This window comes from Microchirus variegatus (assembly GCF_963457635.1).
Source record: "Microchirus variegatus genome assembly, chromosome: 12".
Lineage (NCBI taxonomy): Eukaryota > Metazoa > Chordata > Actinopteri > Pleuronectiformes > Soleidae > Microchirus > Microchirus variegatus.
In genome coordinates this window covers 11,866,475-11,884,176 of record NC_139813.1, presented here as the reverse complement: position 1 = coordinate 11,884,176, position 17,702 = coordinate 11,866,475, and the positions used below count along the sequence as shown (strand labels likewise).

General features: G+C 40.3%; 1 protein-coding gene across 1 annotated transcript in view; it reads left to right on the top strand.

The window, feature by feature from the left end:
- klhl29 (kelch like family member 29) overlaps positions 1-17,702 on the top strand; it is a gene marked incomplete at both ends in the record, with an annotated part of 157,202 nt that overhangs the window by 41,498 nt on the left and 98,002 nt on the right.

Below are 17,702 nucleotides of genomic sequence, written 5' to 3'. Positions count from 1 at the left end.
CCACCTCCTCCTTGCATTTGTTTTTTGTTTTTTTTTGTTTCACGGATATTATTGGACTAAAATTGGGATTTAGCGAACCCTGTAGACACATCCCCATCGATAGAAAATAGAGACATTGAAAAAAAATTTTTTTTTGAAAATGTTCCTTTGGTTCAGCACTGTTTTTTGGAAACTCTAGATCTCGATTTGAAACTCGAAAGTTTCAAAGTCGAGATCTCGAGTGTCCAAAAAATTTAACAGTCACATTAGTACGGAGCCCCCGAAGTGACAAAAAAATGACGAAAAAAAATTTAAATCTAGAGTTTGAAAGTAGAAATCTCGAGTTTTTCCCCCCCAAAAAAATTCAATTTTTTTTTTCAATTATTATTTTTTTTTCTTCTTTTTTTTTGGAAACTCGAGATTTCAAATTGTTATTTTTCGTAATTTTTTTTTTTTTCTCATGTCACTTCGGGGGCTCCGTACTAATGTGACTGTTAAAAAGGAAAAAAAACTAAAAACAAAGGAACATGGGAGGTGAGAAAGTAGAAGAGGGGGATGCAGAGAGAGTGTGAACTTCAGAGACAGGGAGATGCCAAGAGCAGATTTGCTGTGTGTCTATTGACCAAGTCATTAAAATCGATGGCTGTCCTGATGAATATCAGCTGGGGGAAGCTAGTGCCGAGCTCAGCAGGGACAGACTTCCTCACTGCAAATGTGATCGAGCACCATTTAAAGGCAGTTCATGGCTGGGAAAACACATTAATATCAAAAGGAAGCTATTATTTTTTACACACCCAGGCCTGTTTTTTAAATGCGACTGTTGTTTATGCCAGCCACTCCAAAAAAATGGCTTTGATATTCTTTTCCCGGCTTAGTTTCAACTCAGAATTGAAATGACTGCTGGTGGCGACAATGTGGTTGAAGCTGATGGCAGCTGGTCAGTAAAAATGTTTTATAAATAAAGAGCTGATGAAATACAATGGCTGTATTTGTTTAGAAGTCACCTGCTGCAGTACAGAGCATGTGCTATGGCTCCTCATCTCTTCTCACGTGTCAACCATCGTTTTAACGCTTCCTTCCACCTCACTGCCATTTACAAGTCCCACTCTCTCTCTCACACACACACACAAACACACATTTTCATACCATTGTGATTCATAGACACACAAAAAACAATCGCATGTATATATGTACACATGGGGTGAAGCGCACTACAGTGTAAGGTAGGGACACATTAGTCATGTTCTCTCACCATCGCATGCATCTCGCAGCACCCAGCAGCACCCGGCCTTCTCTCTCTGCCCAGGAAGTTCATCTTCCAGTCAGCTCACATCAGCCATCATCTTGGGACCAAGCTGCTCTGGAGCTGCTTGTGAATGCAATTAAGATGCCTTGCTGAGTTAAGATCAGTGTTTTTTTTCTTTTCTACGTTGAGACTGGCGCCTGCAAAAGCCGGGCTCAGCTTTCCTTCTGTTCTAACCACTTCATCTGCCTCATCTTCCCTATTCAAACTCAGGTCTTAGTAAGACTTTAATTATGTATTCACTTCTGTTTACTTTTGGCCAGAGCATATTGGCACTGAGGCGTTACTGTCCACATGTATTGGTTCTACAGCCATTATTGCTGCAATATTGCCACTAAGTGAGGAAATTATAAATCTCCAAATTAGTGCGATAGTGACTATTTATAAGGCCAGTGTGTGTGTATGTGATGATGTTTAATTGCATGAGATAATGTGACTGTTTTCCTCTGACTTAATCGTATCGCACTAAAGGTTATTTCACCCTCACCTGCTCTTTATGGTTTTACCTTATTACGAGTTAATGATGTCAGCGGATGTGATAGTGACATTTTATTTTCAGGTCACGCAGAGACATCGCTCACCTCTAAATATTACTCTATAGATTGAAGCGCGGCTACAGTTATTAAGGAGACACAAAGCCCGCTCTGTTATCAGCGTTATTTATTATTTATTTATGTTATTCATTATCACGGCGCATAAATATTCATTTTTCAACCGCAAGAAAGTGTTTCTAGCATGACAGCCTGTTCGAACCAGTTATTAAAAACACAACCAGTTTGTGATAGCCACACTGAGACCATTCATCACAGCGTGCACATTAATTAAACCCTCCCCTTTCCTTTCTCTCCCTCTTTCTCTGTCTCTATCTCTCTTACTTGATGGAGTGCAGAGGATGCCGAGTTCATCCCTACTGCAAATTGTACAAAAGTCTGCCTTTCACCAAGACAAATAGATGCTGTGGTGTGGTGTGAGAGTTGTAGTGATTTTTTTTTTTTTGTTTTAATTTCACATATGCTGACTTGAATCAATGTACACAGAATGAGCAGTGGCAAATTAATTAAAGTTGCTGTGGTGGTGGTGTGCGGGGTGACTATCTTGAAGCTATCCACATTAGGATTAGCTAAAGCAGAACTGTAGTCATTATTATTCCAACAAAGGCTTAACTTGAAACATGGAATGCATGGATTTGAAGGTTTTTTTTTCCTGCCTCACTCTCATACTATTTCTTAATTCTAGATAGCCTTAGTGGAAACTGAAATGGGATTCACAACAGCAGAGAATGCTGCAAATTATTAATGAGTTTGAAATTTATTCCAGTCACTGTGGACTTGGCATGTGCAGGTAATTCTCTTAAATGCGTGAACACATGCGTTATGACAGTGATGTGCTTTTGAGTAACCTTGCCACACGAGCCCGTATGGGGCCTACATATTAATGATATTGACTCAAACGTCTCATTTCAGAACAGCAGGAATGGTCTGGAGACCGCTGCGTTCATGTTCAGATGTAGCCGAGGACGCAACCTGACGCTGTCTCTTTAACTTCGCAAAAGGATGGCTTCCATTGAGATGTCTAACTGTTTTTAGTACTGCTCCAGCTCTCAAGAGACGGCAAGAAGGAGAGGGAGGGGGAGGAGGGAAGAACCACTGTGTCATAAGTGGGGAAAGGAAAGCTGCTTGCCCTCGTTCTTCCTCTCCCTCGTTATCGTATTTTAAAGGAGAGGAGCCCTGCCAGGAGCCCCATACATTACATCCCCCCACAGTTAATATAGGGATGGTGGATAGCTCATTAAGATTGATCATTCCTCGTCCACCTCCACCATGCAGAACGCAGCACCGGCTTCATTAATCACCAGGATTTCAAGATAAAGCTCAGTGGCGGCACAGTCACAGGACCTGGAGCCTGACAGCTCGGCTGCTACGCGCATAATCACAGATGCGGTGCAGCCAAGGAGCAGCTGCCCGGCTCCCTGCCACGCTACAGGGGGCACCATATCTATACCTCTCTGCCTCATACTATACCCCCCCTCGTCCCCACCTGTCCTCTTCACTGCAATTGTCTGTCTGTTGCTTTCACTCTGCCACCCTCGCACTCCTGACGTCATCCCTCCACATGCTTGTTGTCTCTCAGCTACCCCTCATCCTTACATCTACCTGCTTCCCATAGCCATTTATAGCCTTTGCGTTTTCTCCCCTTTCCTATCTCTCCATCCACCAAGCGTCCTTTTTTCTTCACTCTCATCTTCTACATCTTACATACATACTGTACCTGCTACCTTTTCCATGCTTCTTTTGCCCTCCTTCTGCACCTTCCTGCATTCCCTGCTACAGCTGGAGATGTCAGCCATTCATCTCATATGCCTTTGTCTTTATCTCTGTTTTTTTTCTGTTTTAGCTTGGTAATTTATTACTTAGAAAATTGAGTGATGAAAGGCTTAAAAGTGTCAGGTGGTGATTTTCGACCACTAACATCCAATCACACTGTCGCTCTTACTTTGCTATCCTCACAAAATGTCCCCACTTTTCGTCCAAAGCCACAGCTTGTCTACCAAAGCTGTGGTGATTGGATTGAAAAAAAAAAACAAAAGAAACCCCCTGAAAATAACTGTATTGTTTTCAGCCCTCCTAGTTTTCCAGCTCTGTCATTTTTCAGTTAGTTATGTTGGTTAAATCATTTTAGCGGAACTGTGAAGATTTGTATTCCTCTTCATTGAAGTTATAGTTTTTAATAATTACGTCATTGAATCTACTCCAGAAGATGAGCTTTGCAAGTCATGGTCAGATTTTGTTTAACTACATTTCATTAATAATTAATTTCACTTTATGACATGTTCTTCCCCTTTAGTGTACACTGAATTTAAAAGGATATCTGAAGTATTAATAAATTGAACAGCTCTCTCAAGAGTGCAATCAGGTCATTAGAAATGGTCTCTTTACAAAATCAAGCATTTTCTGAGGGAGCCATTAGTGCTTTTTGTTTTTCGTGGTTCTTTTCTTCAGGTGAGCCACTTTTTCTGGTGCAACTCACTCTGTTACTTCTTCACTTTGCAATCACTTTGGAAGGTTATAAGCGGTTCAAAGAACTTCTTGAAAGTAATAGAGAAACGGGTAACACTTTCAGCATCTCCTGCTGTAGATGCTAGATTTAAGAATGAAACAAACTCTTGACGATGGGAGGGTCTGATGTTAGTGCTGCAGGTAGCTAACAATCAATTGGAACCATCGTTGAGTGCACAAAAAAAACATTTACCCTAACCCTGACAACTTTGTCCAAGAGCTCTGTCTTAGCCGTGAAAGTGTTTGAGCTAAATGTTAAATATGTTTTGATTGGCTGACGCTTGGGAAGTGGAACATTTCTGAACTTCTGCAACACGCAGCGCGAAGCAACTGACCCGCAATGCAGTTTGCCGATGCATGACGCCACTCTATTCGCAGTTAATGAGTTTCAGTTGACGCACCACCACACATAAACATGCACACTTCACCCGGGTGAAAGGGACAGTGTAGCTGGGGGGGGGCACAACTGTTAGTTTGTGAATTTGTTGGTTGATCAGTTGATTGGTTGATTTGGTTGATATTGAAGCCGCAGAGGTTACTGTACTTGAGTAATCTTAATAGCAGTGGGTTTTTTGTTTGTTTTTTCATTTATTTGTTTAATTTGTTTAGGTTTTTTTAAAGCAATGTTTGGATCATACACTCTTAGAAAGAAGGGTTCCAACTTCCAAAAGGGTCCTTCTACAAGGGCTGAGGTTCTACTTTGAGCCATTTGCTTTTCAGGGGTTCTTGGTAACACTAATGGTTCCAGTAAGAACAATTTTGATACAGAGAACCCTTTAAAACACCTCTTCTGAATAAAGGGTTTTAAAAGGGTTCTATCTGGAGCCAAAAAGGGTTCTCCTTTGAAGACAATCTGGAGAACCGTATATGGCTCTACTTCTAAGAGTTTACTTTTTTGGATACCACCCTCGCACAAAATAACCCAAATGAGTTGCCTGCATTTGTGATAAAGGATGGCACCCTTGCTCCAAGCTGCAATGTTATGCACCGAGTATGTGGGACTCTCGAACTGGAATAGTCCAATTTGCCTACATGAAATGTGCGTTACCCACACTTATGGGAGCAAATTGATTTGTATGTCAAGGAGTGTCAAAGTGAATGTAGGTTACACCCTCAAATGGGCCTGAATCTCAAACACGTAATGTCAAAGACGATCTAATATGACAAGATTAATTACCACAAGTGAAATGTCGATGTGTTATTCCACACATCAGCCATGAAATGGGTTGTAATGCATTATCAATGAGACTGAGTGTAAACACAGCAGATGTTAGCAGGAAGCCAGTCGATACCAAATGTTTCTCTCTAATAAGAAGGCATAATTGCAACAGGAAGGGGACGCGATATCCAAAACAGCAGCAGATGCTTCACAACATTTCGGCAAATAAAAAAAAACAAATCCTGAAGTTGTTCAGCAGCATTAGTTTGCTAATGTTCACAATGTGCTCGCTTATCTCAGTGCATGGTCAAACTTTTCCCTCACGTATAAACTTTTAAATGGGTTTGATAATGAATGCAGGGCATCTAATAAATACTAATGACAAGAGTGGCTCCCCTCGCCATCTCATTATTCCACAGATTCAGCAACAGGCTAGACATGTGAAGATACTGTATATAAGTCCTCTGTGACAAAGACAAATGATAATGGCCTGAACTGCAATCAGGAGATCTTTGTAGGCTAGTAGTGCACTCTGTAAGTTAAAGTTTTCCTTTGCAGGAAGACAAAACAGGGTGAGAAGTCAAAGCAGCAATATGCTAGTGCCATATTACATTTATATAATGTGTTTTTGTCGTAGAGGCTACGTCTCTAAGTTCTAGTGTTGATTGTCTGACTACCTTATCTCTCTTTCTCTTAGAGACTTTGTTTTCTATATATAATGCTGCTTGCTGAGCTGCGGCACGAAAAACTATTGTTTGAGTTTGAGTTAAACTTGGATTAGAACTTTACAAGAACACATCAGCCACACATCAGCATTGGAGCGTGCTCGGCACAATCAGAATTTGTGGGGCAATCCAGTCGTCTAATGGACTGTTTTCTATCCCTGGAGAGAAAGATGGCAGCAGATGGAAATGGAGAGAGAGGCAGAATAGAAAGAAAGCAGTGACAAAAATGTGATGAAATGCAAAGATTACTCGCCTGACTCCACCATAGACTGGGAGCTCATCTCAGGTGTGCAGTCTGCTGAGAAGACTCCCTCGTACAACCTAACCCCACCGCTAACCTTTCTGCTTGGGCTGCTGTGACTTTCACAAAGTTACCCAGTAAGCACATATTGTCTTCAGGGGGATGTGTGACATTTATCTAAAGCTGCCCTGGTGACATGGGAATTTGTTGTTGTCGGTAGTTGCATTTTCCTCTTCTTTTGGTTTCGATTTGAAGGAAATGCAGCCCACGGATGCGAATATCTCTCACGTGCAAAGCATGCAAGGAAGGTACACTAATAAATACAGGCGAGATGTGAGACACGCTGGGCGGCGCATCAACATTCTCTCACACACGTCCTGGCATCTGTCCTCGGCCATCAGTGCGTGCCTAAATGTGAAAGGGGAGTGGAGCGTCTGGCGCGGCTTAGGCTTTGGTTTCAGGCTGCAGTTAGAGCAGCAGAGGAGAAAGCAACTTTAAACTTTTAATTAGTTCTTAAGTGGACTTAGCACTTTGTTTAATTTGAAGCATGTATGTACTTATATTCAGCAAGGTATTACAAGCTTACAGCTATTCTTATATTCTTAGGTGGTACACATGTACTTTCAATAGAGTATTTTTTTTTAATATTTAATGCAAGAGTGCATACCTTGTATTTCCACGAGGAGTAGTTCAACCACATGTTTGGACTTTTAATGTTGCGTGTATAGTCTTTATGTGTAACCTGTGGTGTCACACTCTGTGTTGTGTATAGGATTTTGGAGGCATGCAGTTTCCATTTAATTTCGGACACAATGTAGATAAAATAAGGGAAAACCACCAGTCACACACACATCTGGCGCCCCCTTCTTCCCTGGAGTATCACAGCAGAAAGGGCTGCAGGACAAAATAATATAAAACATACCTAGCAGAATGGAAAAAAAAATAGTTAATGCCATCCATCCATCCATTATCTACCGCTTTATCCTCCACCAGAGGGTCGCGGGGGGTGCTGTGAAAATAGTTGATGTATGATAGGAAAACGATGACAAAAAATATGCATAAGGAAACTACAGCTCAAACCATTAGAAATTAAAAAGCCGTATATACCTCTTCCCTGGCAGGAAAACACAACTGAAAGAAGCATGTCGGGTAGAACAATGAACAGTAAAATACATTGTATGTAATTACATAAAAATTGTAAAAAGTTAAGTCAAATCAAATGTTCTTTTTAGTTGATTTGATATGTATGATCTGTTGCATTTTATAGCCCACAGCAAACAGCAATGAAGAGTCTACATCCTTTGTAAACCACACTGACATTTTATACCTTCATTTTATAGTGGCTGTTTCAGAGATTGTCGCTTAAAATGGGAAATGTTGTATATCCAAGCTATGGAAAACTTTTGGATCCGCGCAGTAATAGCAAAATGTTATGCTGCCAAAGAAAATGCAGCACGGCATTGTTGTCCTGTGTCCTTGCTCAGTCAGTGTGAGCCGCTGCAATTGTATGAGAAGGCCATCTGTTTGCATACATATATTTATAACTCTTGTTTTGCTTCTTAAATGTTTATTGCTTTGCCAAGAAGATGAAATTTCCACTCAGGCTTTGGATAAAAAGTCAAGGGGGACTTGTTTACATGACTATGGGTGTGGAGATGATGGCTTAATGTCAAGTCTTCTTCTCGATGTGCAAAACTGGAGTCAGGACACAAGTGATACACCAGTGCATGTGCAGTGTAGGCTCTCAGTTTACATGTGAGTAAATGTGACACACTCACACTCACACCTGAATGCTCCACACGATCCTGGATGCCCAGTGAAACCCTGTCGTGGTGAAGAACAAACGCTTTCACAGATTTCCTCTGAAAGGTTGCGTTCACACCGATGCACTCGACTACCGTCCGGATGATTCATTTCACTCACTTCGACTTGTTTTTCCACCAAGGTTAATAATGTGAGTTGGACAGAAGCCTGGCCCTTGCAGTAATTTATATTAAACAGCAACGTAGCACTTTCATTAAAAGGGAAGATGGAGAAGTGTTACATACCCACTCAGTTCTAATCAACTCCCCTCTAAGCATACAGTATGTTATCTACACCAGCCAGCCACTTTTCATGAGCACAACTTTGTTATTAGGATTATTCTCTCATGACATTGTCTTGCCTTAAGTCCCAGTGTGTGTGTGTGTGTGTAGGTGAATGTGCTTTGGCTCTGCATATGCATGTGTGTGTTTCTGCATCAGTGACTGTGCTGCTGCTGTATGACAATGTCATCCGGTGTGGATGAATTACTTCACCCTTTAGCGAAAATTCATGTTGCTTACTGTAAAACAACGAAAAAAAAAGAGATCTAACATAAAATCCACACTTGCCGTTTCGGCACAATGACAAAAGAGCCTATCCACAAATTCAAGGCTTAAACTTGGCCCAGAGTAATAAACTGGACATTTTATCTCAAGTTCCTAAAAGCAGCTCTTACAAGAAGCTCTCGTAAAGCCCATAAAGCTTACAGATAAATAAATAAATAAAAATAAGGAGTTAGAATCCTAATACTGACACATGTGTGAGTAGTTGTTAAATGATTGAGTCAGTGTGACAATCAACCAGCTCTTTCCAAATCACTGTTAGAGTTTTGGAAGATTTCCTGGTAATTGTTGGATTTGTGTTGCTTCGTTTTTGCAGTTTGCAGAATGCTCTCACGGTGATGAAGTAACGCTAAAGTGGTGAATCAGAGACTATTGCTATGGGACAATTTGGCCACTGAATAATGTCAATGTAAACACATGTGTTGCCCACAGAGACAGACAATATATGGAGAATTGTGGACTTTCATGTGTGTAAAGTACTGTGATGGTTGATTGGCTGTCGGAGCATGGCATCGCAGTTGGTTTGTGGATCCACCAATCAGAGCGTTTTTCATCCACACTCCACACCTCTTTCTGCTTCCAGTGGCTGAAGCGACAGAAAAGTGACTGCTGCTTATCACTGGAGCAGTTAATTCAACTAATTAGTTTATAATTATTAGTTCACTCAGTGTTCATTACACCTCATTAGTCCATCTTTCTGCCCCGCTCACTTTGTTCAGTTGTAAGTCATTATTGAAAAGAAAAAAAGAAAAATAATATGTGGAAAGAGTCATAGGGCACCACTGGCTTTGTTGTTTTTATGTCAAATTTGATGATCACTGGCATTTGGATTGAAATGATGTGACTGAAAGTTGGTCAAATGCAGTTTTTTTCCAGTAACATTAATTATGGTTTTCAATAGAGCCAGGGTCAAGTGTAAGAGTAGGACACACTTTATACTTTATATACTTAGCCTGTACAAAAATGAGTTATTTTAAAACTGCTTACATTTACATCACAGTACTCTCTCCACTCTTTCTTTAACAGACTACAAGTCCACGTCATTACTTGCGTATCTTGTGCTTTTGAGTCGACCCTGCTTTCCTGTCATGTGACCTGACATGGTGAACAGCTATTGGCGAAATCGGTGTTACCTTTCTCCACCATAATCACTACCTACTTCTGGTTGAAAACGTAGTTTAGTCATGTTAATTATACTAATTCTGGAGTGTCTCACTTTCGTTTGGAACATTTTAATTGGAAGTGAATATAGACATCATGGTGTGATATGTTTTTGTAGATTAAAGTGCTTTCAGCGAGAATAAACCCCCTACATTTCTTCTTTGGATTTTTTTTTTTTTTTTTGTAACAGGAGTCATGTCCCAGTTATTCTTGGGGTAGAGTAACTCCCATGGTGCAATCGGTTGGAGGTTAAACTCACGCTACACTGATTGCAAAGAGAAAAGAAAGATATTCTTTCTATTTTTGTCATTCACCAGGGTGAAATGGATAAAAAATGAGTTGGATTTACTGTTATTTCGTGTGATTTTCAAATTTAAAAAAAATACTTGCACCTCTTTGAAAATAAATATGTTGACACCAGCAATGCGGTTACTTAGGCACAGGGTGCAAAATCCAAGGACGCTTTTGCCATTTTCATTCTTATTTCTTTTGCCTGAAGGAATGAAGGCATATCACAGAGTCCTTGTTTGCGAGCCACAGGTGTATCCTCTTGATAAAAACCTGTTTGAGAGTGTTTGACCACTTGTCACCTATTGTTCCCCCCCCTGCCTGGATAATGAGGAAGCCTCTGCACCGGGTGAGACTGGAGACTTTCTCCTCTTCTCTCGACGCGCAAACACAAAGAACGAGAGAACACATCGCATGACATCCTGTCATAGTGTTGCAACAAGCCAACAAATGCTCCCAGGGCTCTCTTTGTTTATGATCTTCCTCCTTAAAGCCTGTGCTTATATTTACCTTGACTTTGTTCGTCTAGTGACAATTGTTTGCCTGCTTGTACTGTGTGTGTGTGTGTGTGTGTGTGTGTGTGTGTGTGTGTGTGTGTGTGTGTGTGAGACTCTCTCACCAGCGAGGGGTGTATGTAAATGTGTGAGTGTTCAGTGCAGGAGAGAGAAACTCTGTGTTTTTTTTTTTTTTTGCTACTCAGTCTGTGCAAGTTGAGATTTGGATGTAGCTCAACGACGACATTTAACTGGACTACTGTCCCGGTCCCTGTAAACAAAGCACTCGCAGGGAATTGATTTATTGAATGAAGTGTGTCTGACTTCGCCGTGCCCCCTTTCAGCTTGTTAGTATAAAACATTTTCTAGTTCACCTATTATGGAAAAAGAACAATCCGACGTTAGCTGGCTTCTAGTTGGTGCAATGTAGTGCTCCATTCTGTATCTTTCTGCCATCCATGAATTTAAACGTATTTTATTCTTACAGCTGGCAGAGCATAAATTAAATTCCCTGGATTTTGCCGTGTTGTCTTCTTCTTCTGTGTACCAGCGTCTTTTCTTTCTTGGTCAAAGCCCAGTGGCAGGAACTGTGGAGCGTGCACAGAGTGATTAGGCCAGTAAATCAAATCGACTCCTATCCATATTATTTGGAAGTGTTAGCGTCCTCTTTCAGGAACACCGTAGTTAAATGTCTTAAATGTGTCTTTCCTCACATGCCTATTGGAGGAGAAAACAAAGGCCCAGACAATGTCTCTTAGGGGCACAATCCCCCCTGCCCGCCACCCCCCCTGCTCTGTCCAAACTGGCTGAAAGCATCGCTGAGGCTCCTGCAGCTCAGCTCAGCAGTTTTTGAGCAGAGAGAAAATAAAGCGTCCTCATCATGGACTTATTCTCTGAGGCTTCATGGTGCCACTGCGCTCTCACTCACTGAAATCAGGACAGCCTCGAGACTCGAGGGGCCCTCAAGGATTTCTGAGGCCTTACGTGAGGTGCATTCGCTGGGAGTATAGTCACTAACTGTTGAGACGTCTCCAGAAATGAATGTGGCACTGATTGTTAAAGGTACGTTCAGAGACGGTTTTTCGAGTAATTGCGCCTTCAAGAAGACTCAAGCTAGATTGGGTAACACCACACGTGCTGGCTTTTATCTAAGTAAAGCATCATTTTGTTCAGCACATGGCAGCGAGATGAGTGGCCTGATAGTGCTCTTGACATTTTGCACCTGTCAAAGACTGACATTTAGCCATCGTAGCTTTTAAAATGAACTGTCCAGAGCTGGAGACGCTGGTGTTAAACAAAAAATGACTCGGATGAAACGGCCCTTTTCGAAAAGTGTTTGCTTTCATTTTTGCTTTTTGTGTGTGGGGGGTTTTCATTGCACTTCATGTGTGTTGAAGATGTTAACAACACTATATAAAAATATGATTTCTTTCACAGAAGTCTGATGATCCCTAATCAGTTAAATTTAATTTAAAAAACCCATCAGATTTAATTAAATATGGGCTGTTAACAGATAATGTAAAAACAGCTAAGAAGATAACTAAAAAAATATATAATCATTTATTTATTTATTTATTTATTGAATATTGTATGAATTTAGAGTCAGTCTTGTAATTCAGAGATGTTTTCAATATATTTCACAAAAAGCAGCTTTAGTATGTATTTAATAAGTTTATGAATTCATTTCAACCAACTCCAATTTTATTTGACATCTCGTTTTTTTTTTATCAACTGGGCCATGACTGGAGAAATATTTCATTTCCTTTTTGAGACTTATGTCTCATAGTGTGATGGCCCTGATTTATAAGTAACGGAGGCGTGGGCTGCAAAGCGATAGAAAAATGAATTTTTAAAAAACGACTCCCATTAGAGAGTCAAGTTATAATTTCAAGAATTTTACATGAATGTTTCCTTGGCTTCAGAGCTGGAATTGAAACTGTTTTCCCTCTGTTGTGCTTGGCACCTGGGGTTGCAGGATAGTGAGATTTCATTATTCAACAACTTGATGGTGAACTCCTGACCACTTCGCTGCCTGTGAGTGTGGGTGTTTTCTCAGTGTGCAGTTAGAAACAGGCAAACCATTCAGAGTGTATTTCTTATCAAAGTCAGCAGAAGAAGCTTTTTTTTTTCCCAAATAGATCTGATACTGCGCAGATGTTTCCGAATGTGCGGTAAACACAAGTAACCCACTCTTTGCATCAGATAATTTATTAATTTTAATTATATTTTAGTGCCAGTGTAGCGCTTCACATGGGAATAACCCTCATAAATCCTCCTGACATTATCAGTGTTTTACTGAACGTTTCAGGCCTCGTGTTTTCCACAGGGAAAAATACACTTTTGGGAAAGTCAACACTTGGAGAGATTTCTTTTGTGTGGATTTATTTTGAACCTTGGTTTTGGCCCAGTGTGATTATTTAGTTTTAAAGGGATGTTTGAAATAGAATTATTCTTATTCTTGTGTATGGAAGCCCATTTTGATCAGAATACCTCAGTCCCATCTGACTATCTAACTTAAACACTATAAAATAACAAAAGCAGATTTCCTTTTGTCCTTTAAATGTGAATTAATTGAATTTTGAATTTTAAGAAAATTAAGCTTTTAACACATAGTTTGTTTATATAATGTCACTTTAAGCCATAACTAAAGGTTGTTATTGAATCAAAAGTATTTTTGTTTTAAGAATTTTGATAAAGGGTTAGCTTCATCATCATGGAACTCCCAATCAACATTCTGTGTGATTGGGATTTTAATTTAGCACAAACTATGCGTATTTCTGAACAGTTATTTTAGGAAGCTAAAACCGACATAAAAAAAATAATAATCTATTTTTTAATTTGTTGAATTTCTGTTAATTTAAAAATATTTTCCAAGATTTTGTTTCAGTCATTACAAAAAAAAAAACTGGTCAAAAAAATTAAATGTTTCTTATTTGTTTAAGGCAACAAAGTAATTGGTAATTTTCCAATTATTCATATGTGAATGAAAGTCACACTGAAAATCGTGTACTGATGTCTCGTCGTCTTAGAAAAGAAAACCCATTATGGCAGAGTTGTACATTGAATTATTGATCAGCTTGCATGGTTTGTTCTCCGTAATTAAGCTGTGAATGTTGCTGGAAATTGATTGTTGAAAGTTTAAAAGAGAACAAAAAGGCCAAGGTGAACACACCAGAGCCCTCTCTGCTGCAGTGTAGAATGTCATCCAGTTGAATGTAAATATGTGGGCAATTATTTGTCTGGTTGTGCTATAGAAATAACTAATAATAAATAATTACATTGATTTGAAAGAATTATCAAAGGTCACTCTAGTATCGCCTTAGTTTGACTTTGTTTATGTCTTTTCATCTTTATTAAAAACAATGCCCTAAAAATGTGAACCCTGCATAATGATGTTAAAAAGTAATGTGATTAAAAAGTTAGTTGAAACACAGCCCAGTGTCTGCGGCGGAATTTTATATGTATTAAAAAAATATCTCAGACACGCTCACAGTAAAATAAAAACAAATTAAAAGCTTAAAAATAAATCTCCACAAAGGCTTACACCACAAAGCTTGTTGCTGTAATGCACACGTCTAAAATTTGTCCTTTTTGTTTTCATCTATTTTTCCCTGCAGTTCAAGCCAGTTGGCAAGTTGCTCCGAAAAACACAGAAAATACCAACTCATGAATATTTATCTCCAAATTTGAAACTTTTTTTTTTTTTTTTGCCAACACAAAATGGTGGGTCTCTGGAGACGCGTGCAAATAGCATGCAGAACCTTAAAATGGCGCCATGTATGGCAAGCAGTAGTGTGCTCGTTTCGCCCTTTCGTAACAACCAATCATAGATCAGTGATTGACTTCTTCTACACGTCGTGGAAGCATATGCTGATTGGCTATGGGAAATCTCACCCAAGGAGCCCATTGGCCATAGCGCTCAGCGACGTCTGACAGTAGAGTTACTAGGCTGAGCAGCAGAGTTGGCTCAGTGTACCCTCTGTAAAATGTGTCAACCAATCATGAAGAGCCAGCACTCTCTGTTGTTAGTATTGTGAACAGCTTAGGGGCAGGAAACCACCTTGGCACATTTTATCACTGCTTGCAGGTCCATGATATACTCCAAAACAAATATAGACTCTGTGTTGCAGAACTTGACAGTCCCCCAAAGATTTTCCCCTGTAAGAGTATTGAGATGTTTGGGTTTTCAAAGCTGCCATTGAACATGGCTGTGCCTCACACTCTCCACGCCCCAACCCTCCGAGAATGGGGACGCCATGTGCAGTTTCATGGTCCCTGGTGGTGATGAGTTGGTTCCAGCGCGCTCACAGATCCACCCAAGAAGCCATAATTAGCTTTTCCATCGGGCATTCGGGTGTATCTGTATGGCGCTGAGGGAGGTGGCCATTGTTTGCTGACAAGTGGAGTTCTCTGTCTGCCCCACTCACTTTCTCTATTGTTGGGTCAAATGGATGGTATGCAGTGTGGCTGATTAGAGGTGAGAGCCATATCGCTCACTCGAGTCTCACTAATGCAAACTCAGAACTTCTGTGTGCATTCACTATTCACAGTCCGTGCCCACACAGTAATCAGATGACCAACTGACGAGCAGCAATGGAGTGGAATGTGGAAAGTGCAGGGAGATGGATGAAAGACAAAGGCAAAATCCAGCTTTGTGTTTGCGTACGTGTGTGTGTGTGTGTGTATGCTCTAACCAGTACAGCAGACATATTGTCGAATCTATTATTATTTTTCCCCAACTAGGACTCACATTCAGTGTGTTTAATAACCAGGTCATTCTCTCTGGCCATTCAATTCTTGATGCAATAACTCTGAAGGATAACCCAGGCTTTTACAAACGCACACGTCTGAAATTACACCTTATTTGTCACAAGTCTTTATACTGTATGATTTCAGCTACAGGATTCATTCAGCGCTCCCACTGTCAATAAGGAGAATGGAAGCAGCTAAATGAGTAGATATTCTCGCCAAATAGACGGACGAGTGTCATTCCGGGTTAATTAAATCCCTGGTTTCTAGTCTGGCATGAAGACTCACCTTTTTCCGCAAGATAACAAAATAAAGTCCTCTATTTCGAGCTGGGGGCGATGCCAAAACAATCACGGCTGTGTAAAGCACATATACATCCGTGCACACGTGCACATCTTTCTCGTCACACATTATTGATAGCTTTGTTTTTTTCGCTGTTCAGACAAACATGCTTGTGCAAAGGTAGTGGCTACATTAGTGCATACTGTATATCATGCAGAATTGTTGCTATACGTCAGGGATACGAGTCTGTTTACAACACAGGCTGCACTTTGTGCCAAATAAGTTTTTACGACAGTGCCTGTCAATCTCTGTGAAATTCTCCATTAATGAGTTAATGTGTAGAGGTGAGGGGAAATGTGTACAAAAGCAATATTCAACCAATATGCAGAAAATGGCAATCGGATTAATAAAATAGAAAAGCACTCGGAGAGCGCAGACCAAGGCAGCTCAGTGCAAATACGATAAAAATATATTAAAAAATAGTGCTAGCGGCTACGGATCATGCCCAAAATCCTGGTCCCATTGCGGACATTTCCTGAAAATTTTGTCCAAATCCACCTGTGACTTTTCAAGGTTTGTTGCTAACAGACAGACATATACCTCCTTGGCGTTGGTCAATAACGCAGGATATTGAGACCACACAAATGAACTCTTCTAAAAAATACAAGCTCTAAGTAGAGAAGTCGACTCCCTCTATGATTGTAATGTAGCACATATTTCTGTAGCATACCACTGCATTTAAATCTATGTGTTTTTGGTTCAGTGGCGCTCTTAGCAGTGGGTAGTTGGAGAGATTAACAAAGCTACAGTTTTAATTATCACTCCAAAGGCTGTCGAACAAGTTGCGAGACTCCTGCTGATTTTCTCTCTCAGCATCCCATCATGGTGCCTCATTATGACACATCAAAACAAGGGCCTCCGACCCTGCGCTACAGTAAGGCCAGGCCTTAACTGTGCGACTGCACCAGATTATACCACAACACTGTGTTACTATGACCTTCAGCAGCACAGTGGTTTCCTCTAAGCATGTTTTCTCAGATTGTGTTTTGTCCGTGTTACTGTAGTTTTGTTTCCAGCGAGGGAGACGAGGTCGGGTGGTTTATTTTTCTGATAAAGAGAGAGAGAGAGAGGAGAGATTTGGGGATAAAAAAAGTTGTTTTCTCTTTGAGCACATTTGAAGGTCAACTCTATGATGACTAGGGCATAAGTGAGGAGCCAAAATATTCTATTTTATTATGAATAATGCATTGACGGTGGCTCTGGTTTCAGCATACATTTGTAATGCCTCATTTTAAATTTCTTTTTCTTAATAAAGCCTCTTTCACACTAAACTTAGCTGGTATACCTGGGAGTTTTAAACCTGGGTGAAGTTACAAAAAAAAAGGCAATTAACACCAACCCCATTGCCAGTGATTGGTCTGTGTTGTTGTTTTTTTCACCCCATGCGTCACCTGTGTGGGAATTGAAATGTCACGGACGCACCACACACAAAACGAGTAGGAAGAAGAAGAAGAGGCCACTAAATACAAGTCACTACATTGCATCTCCTACTTACTTTAAAAAAAAATAGTCATCGTTTAATTAAATAAATAATACTGAGTGTTGAAAAGAAAGGATTCCTGCAAACATTGCTAATAGCTGGAGGATGAATGCGAGTTGTGAAAACTCAGCAGACAAAGAAGAAAGGAGTGTGTTCACCTGGGTCTGACATTCACACTGATGCTGATCGCAGCCTAAGCCAATTAAACATAATCCCACTGGTAAAAACGCATTTAAAGCAGTTAAACTGATTAAATTTACCTGTGGGAAGAGAGTTCTCTGCTACACATTTGCATAAAAGCTTGACCAAAAATGTTCACTCCTATCTGTGCATGTCACTTCTTGTCTATCATGTAACGG